This window comes from Rousettus aegyptiacus, unplaced genomic scaffold (genome assembly GCF_014176215.1).
Source record: "Rousettus aegyptiacus isolate mRouAeg1 unplaced genomic scaffold, mRouAeg1.p scaffold_m13_p_12, whole genome shotgun sequence".
Lineage (NCBI taxonomy): Eukaryota > Metazoa > Chordata > Mammalia > Chiroptera > Pteropodidae > Rousettus > Rousettus aegyptiacus.
Genome location: NW_023416287.1, coordinates 21045002 through 21052086, shown reverse-complemented (window position 1 = coordinate 21052086; position 7085 = coordinate 21045002). Strand labels below are relative to the sequence as shown.

General features: G+C 33.1%; 1 pseudogene; it reads right to left on the bottom strand.

The window, feature by feature from the left end:
- Positions 1-6210: 6210 nt before the first annotated feature.
- On the bottom strand, positions 6211-6329 carry LOC118610256 (annotated as a pseudogene).
- Positions 6330-7085: the final 756 nt, after the last annotated feature.

Here is a 7085-nt window from a genome sequence, read left to right as displayed (position 1 = left end):
GACAACCACTATTCTACTGTTTCTATGAATGCGACTAGATATTTCAGTTAAGTAGAATCACACAGTAGTCGTCTTTTCTATAACTAACTTTTTTCACTTAGCATAATGTCCTTAAAGTTCATCCACATTGTAGCATGTGTCGGAATTTCCTTTCTTTTAAAGGATGAATGACATTCCATTCTTTGTCTGTACCACATCTTGGTTATCCATTCATCCATTGCTAGACATGTGGGTTGCTTGTGATTAGTGCTGCTATGAAAACTGGTGTGTAAATATCTCTTCAAGATTCTGCTTTCACCCTCCTATCACTTTATTAAGAATAATTGGTAAGTACAATTGTATATGTTTAAAGCATATTAAAGTACTATTTCTATTTCCTTTATATATCCATCACTCTATTTAGAAGGACCATGGCAAAGACCATGGCAAAGACTCTTTTCTTAGTAACAAAACTCCAAATTTTAGCGGGACACATTGGCTCTAGGAATTAAGACAACATTTTTTATCTTTCCTTGAAGCTGGGGTGGTCATATTACTATGTTCTGGCCGGTAGTATGTAAGCAGAATTGTTGTGTGGGAATTTTGAGAAGGTCTCTTAAAGGGGGTGGGATGAGGTCCCTTTTCTCCTCTCCCATTCCTTCTGTTCTCTAGAAAAAAAGCATGATGGCTGGAGAGCCAGCTCCTATTTTGTGCCACGAGGTAACCCTGAGTTTGGAGTTTATTCACTAGGGATAGTGCAGCAGCAAAGTAGCAACCTGTATTATTAATGACATGGTGGATTTGTCAAATCATTCCCTCAACTACTTTCTACATGAGATAAATAAAATTTTGATTTTAGATTTCTTTATTATATGAAGCTGGATTTAATCCTAACAAAGGAGTTTCCCACATTTTATCTATATTTATCTTTTTTATAGCCTCACTTTTTTTCAAACACAAATCTATAACAGATTCCATGTTTTAAAAATATAAGGTTTAAAACATCATTTTAATTTTTTATAACGTCCAAGATTTTGGTATGTAAACCTTATGATAGTAATTATTGTTGCTTCTGGGTACATGGTAAGTTTTGACTTGTTTTTTCCCTTGTGGTTGAGTAGAACCGTGTGACTAATTCTGACAATGCATTGTGAGAAGCACGTACTGTCACTTGAGCACTGGAGCATTTAATTGCCAGTGTGAGGCCCTGCAGAGTTGCTTTTACTGCTGGAATGGTAGCTGGCAATATTAACAGCCATCCTGGGTCCTGAGGACAATGAGGAATAGAACAGCCTATTGACATGTAATGGACAGGTAGCATGAGGGAGAAAGAAACCTTTTTTCTTTAAGATCATTGAAATTTCAAGGTTGTTGTTCCTGTGGCATACCCTAGCCTAGCTGTCCTCAAGGTGTGGTCAGAAGACTCCTGGAGGCCCTCTAAAACCCTTAAGGTGGTCCTCAAAGGGGTCAAACTTTTCCTAAGGACACAAAGACGTTATTTGCCTTGTTTGCTGTGTTGACATTTGTAGTCATGGGGCAAAAGTAAAAGTAAATCAAACTGCTAGCGCTGTAGCAGGAATCAAGATAGCGTTGCTAAGTTGTAGTCTTCTTCACCTTCCTCTCACAGTAAAAACAAACCAGCAAGCAAAACACCTACATAAAACCCCAAAACTAGTTTTATTTAAGAATATCCTTGTTTAGAATTATAATTTTTATCAAATTTCACCCTTCAAGTATGTATCTTTTTTAATATTCTGTATGATGAAATTGGAAATACATCAAAAACAATTTTGAAGTGTAATGGTCCTCTCAAGGAAAAAGAACTTGTGTCACTGAGTTGTGAGCTGGACCGGCCACTTCTTTCATGAAACACCATTTTTACTTGAATGAATGACTTACAGACAAACTATGGCTATCCAGACTTTGGCGTTTGCTAAATATTTTTTTTACAAGTGCTCCAAGTGAGCCATTCATTTAAAGGTAAACAACTGCCAGTATTTATGGCAACAATAAAATTCAACGTGAATCCACCACTATGAGTTTGAAGCTTCTCAGATCTTAAAGCCTTTTCTAATAAGTAGTTATATTAATGAATATGATATTTTGTCTTGTATAATGAAACATGTCAAAATGTGGAAGGTCTGTATAACAGTTTTTCTAAGGGATCAGTGCAGGAAGTGACCAAATCATGCATGGGTAACAGATCCATTTAAAGAATAAAACAGACCAATGCATTTTAATGTAACAGAACACAAGATATTTCTTTGACGCAGTTTCAGATTCCATGTTGCAACTAACCTGTAAGAAACTACCATTTGTTGAATTTTGGCGTAATATGAAAGAAGACTATCCATAAGTATCTAAAAAAGCTATTAAAATATTCCTTCCTTTTTTAACTATACATATGTCAACCAAAACAACATATGGCAGCAGAATGAATACAGAAAAAATATGAGAATTCTACTGTTTTCCATTAAATCTATGAAAGAGATTTGCAGAAAATAAAAAGAACACATTTTTTCTTATTTGATTTTTTCAAAATATACTTATTTTTCATAATAAATATTTTTATGTTAGCATGTAATGAGTTTATTGTTGCTATTTTTAAATCAATAAAGAAATACTAAAAATTATTTTAAGCATCTTCCATTTATTTTTAGTTAGAAAATTTTCAGTTAGAGATGACAGTTAATATATTATTTTATATTCGTTTCAGGTGTACTGCATAGTGGTTAGACATTTATATAATTTACAAAGTGATCCCCCTAGTTAATCTAGTACCCACCTGGCACTATACATGATTATTACAATATTATTGACTACATTCCCTATGCTGTACTTCACATCCTCATGACTATTTTGTAACTACCAATTTGTACTTCTTAATCCCTTCACCTTTTTCACTTAGACCCTCAGCCCCTTCCTCCAGTCTGGCAATAACCAGTTTGTTCTCTGTATCTATGTATCTATGAGTCTGTTTTCATTTTGTTCATTTATTTTGTTCCTTAGATTCCACATATAAGGGAGAAGATATGGTATTTGTCTTTTTCTGTCTGATCCATTTTACATAGCATAATACCCTCTAGATCCATTCATGTTGTTGTAATGGTAAGATTTCATTTTTTTTATGACTGAGTAAATATTCCATTGTATGTTATTAAAAATTCCTTAATTTTAACTTCAAATGTAGTAATTATTGATAAATATAGTCCACATAAACAAAAGCTCTTTTAGGTCCTCAATAATTTTTAAGAGTAAGAAGGGGTCCAGAGACCAAAAATATTTGAGATCTGCTGTTCTAGCTTATCCTGCCTGATAAAATTGTAATTTTCAGCTATCTTGTTTAAATATTATTTTATTTGGTCATTTATGTACTCATTGAACAACTATTTATTGAGCACTACTACATGCCAATTATTCTAGGCCCTGGGATTTCAACAATGAATTAAAGACACAAGACTATTTATCTTTATGGAGTTTACATTCTAGTGTGTAGCAGGAAACAACAAAAAAATCAAAATAAATATATAACATACCTAACATGTTAGATGGCATTACACCTATGGAGAATAATATAACAGGAAAAGGGAATAGGGAATTTCTAGGCTAAAGGTGTTTAATTTTAAATAGGGCAGTCAGAGAAGACCTCACCAAGGTGACATTTGGTCAAAGACCTACACAAAGCAAAGAAGGGTCGTTTCAGTAACAAGGAACTGTTACTGTGCAAAGCCCCTAAGAGCATGTCTGGGGTATGTTCAAGGACTATCCAGGAGACCAGTGGCAGCTGGATCGGTGTATTGTACTCAGCATTACAAGATAATTACTAGTATTACTAATATACTTTATGCAATTTTCCCTGGTCTTCCTAATAATCTGCTGGTCCTAGGGATGTACCCTAACTTTTCTCTGGTGTAATTAGGTGGATGTAAGCTATTTTGCTGAAGAATTTTGCTTGGCATCCTCTTTAGAATGTGACCTATAATGTTTATCTCTGGCTGTTTCATTATTACTCATATTATCGCAGACAGCAGGTACAGTCCTTATGAGGATTTATCCCTTAGTTTTTTTGAGGCACATGAGAGCAGATCCAACATTTAGAAACATTGAAAGTAGTTTATATACCTATGTTACAATTGGAACTCATTCATTCATTCATCTAACAAACACTGTTTGCAAGGTCCTGTTTTAGGCTCTTAGATAAATCTGTAAACAAAACAAAGATTCCTGCCCTTGGGAAGCTGATTATTAAGTAAGGGAAGGTAGAGAATAAACAAACATCACAAGTAAGTAAATTATATGCTATATTAGAAGGTACTATGATGGAGAAATGTATGGCTTTGATTGTGGTGATAGTTTCTTGTGTGTATACTTATCTCTAAATACATCAGGTTGTACACATTAAATATCTACAGCTTTTTGTATGTCAATTATACCTCAATAAAGTGATTTTAAAAAGGTAATAAATGCTATGGTAAAAAGGCAGAGTAAGGGATTCTAAGTTAAGTCTTTGTAATTTTTACACATAAGTACATAATTAAATAAGAATACTTTATTCTTGTAGTGATCAAACTTTTTTTTTTATTTTTGTGGCAAATACTTTTTTACTTTTAAATATAGGCTTACAGAATCTACCTAGGTAGTAACCTAAGAAGATGCACGTGGCCACTGATCATCTAGGTAACTCTTTTCTTTTACATCTAGATTATCGTAGTGCCTGTTATTTGAAGACTCTCTTCTTTGACAGAGGAGAGGTCAGTACTGTAAAATATTTTGTCTCTATTTCTTGTCTTTTTTTTTTTGTATTAGTCATGGCAATGTTAACCCATATAACAAACTCCCCAATTCAGCAGTTTAACCTAATTTACTTCTCAGTACATCCCAATCCGTAGCGTTAGGTGTGATTTGTTCCTTTGAGTAGTCAGTCAGGGATCTAAGTCGATGGAGGCCTTGTTATCTTCGACATGTGGCTACCAAGGTCACCTGGGTATCGCAATTCTCCTGAAGGTATTTGATGAAAGAGAGTGGGATACTACACAGAAGGATTTTACAGGTCACCAAAAAGTGGCATAATCACTTCCACTTACATTCTGTTGGTCAGAACTCAGTCACATGACCCTCTTAACTGCAAAATAGTCCATGAGATGTAGTCTAGATATACCAAGGAGGGAAAGAAATTAGTTTTGATAAATAGGTAGTTTGGTTCCGTCAATTTCCCATGGAAAAAGATAACTGTCATTTCTTTAGTAGGAAAAAGGGGCAGTGTGTTCTTTGTGTTCTAGGAGGTATAATCTCACATTCAGCTGCCTTGTGACCAAGGCCGTATCTGTAGAAACTGACATATGGAGATGGTATTTCATGTGCTCAGAAGCTGCAGGTGGCTGTAGTTGTCCCATGTAAAAGGCTTGCCATTTTTTCTTTGAAAAAAATGAGTACTCAAACTATTGGTTACAGTTAAAAATATATTATCCAAATATTAAAGTTTTACTATTACTTTTTTCTTTTTCTGATTTTTCTCATTCTTCTTCTAACTCAAAACTTCTATGACAATCTTAAATCTTAGTTATTATCATATTACCATCTTAATGTTATCTGTATTTTCATATCAAAGAATATGTTTAAGATGTAACATTATTGAAACCTTGAAAACAATCTTAATTAAAAACAATTAAATCTAATTTAAGCATATTTTTAAGATAATACCTACAGTGCACTATCTCGTTTAGGACTTCAGAAAAATTAGGATGTTTACATTTAGACTATAAGTATTAATAAAGCTTACACAAAGACTATGAGGTGGCAGGCAATATGTCCTTTTTTAACTTTTTATAATTTGATAGCTTTAGATTCCAATTTTAAAAAGTCTTTAGATATACATGAGTACTTATCGTTGTGTTTTATTAAAGTCTCAAAAGGCATTTTAAAATAGAAAATATAACATCAATGCAAGTAATTTAATGTTAAGAATTACTAGAGAGATTTTATTCTGTTAATCTACTCAGAAAATTTTAGTGTTTATATATATATATACACACACATATATATATAAACACTAATATATTTATATACACACATATATATAAACACTAAAATTTTGAGTAGATTTAACAGAATAAAATCTCTCTAGTGTATATATATATATATATATATATATATATATATATATGTTATTTTTTAGGTTGACCTCACACATTGCAAGGACATTGTCAGCTTACAATCCCTTATTTTTCTTTATGCCTACAGCACCTGGTCTTCCTAGGTGGTTTCCCATCCAAGTACTAACCAGGCCCGACCCTGCTCAGTTTCTAAGATCAGACAGGATCGGGCATGTTCAGGGTAGCATGGCTGTAGACTGCAAAGATTTTAAATCTCTGAAAATCTAATAGATAAAAAATGAGATCTCATCATAGTTTTAATTTGCATTTATTTGATTACAATAAGACACACACACACACATATATATATATATTTTGCCCATGTTTTTGGCCATTCTAGTTATTGAGTTGCTAGTTCATGTCACTTATTCATTTCCTCCTAGAGGTTTCATGTTTTCCTTGTTACTTTATGTTAACTAGCTGTATATTTTAGGGTATCAACACTTCATTATATATGTTTCGTCTTGTCATTTCTCTTAACTATTTAGGATACTTTAATTTTTCTGTTTCACTTTGAAATTTATTTTATTTTAATAGTTTTCCGAGGTACAGTTGACATACAATAAATTGCATTAATTTAAAGTGTACAATTTGGTAAGTTTTTTACTTATGTATATTCTTGTTAAGCCATTACCACAATCAGATAATGAACACTTATCACCCCTCAAAGTGTCTCATGCCCCTTTGTAATTTCTCCCACCAGTCGTCTCTGCCCACCCTTCATATCCCCAGGCAACCACTGATCTGCCTTCTGTCATTAGAGCTTACTTGGATTTTCTGGAATTTTATATAAATGGAATCATACTGGATATATTTTTGGGGGGTAATTAGTTATTAAAGAAATGCAAATTAAAAACACAATGAGATACACTACAGCCTATTAGAATGGTTAAAATGAAAAGGACTGATGATACCAAATGGTGAAGATGAGGAGCAACTAGAATTTTTATATAC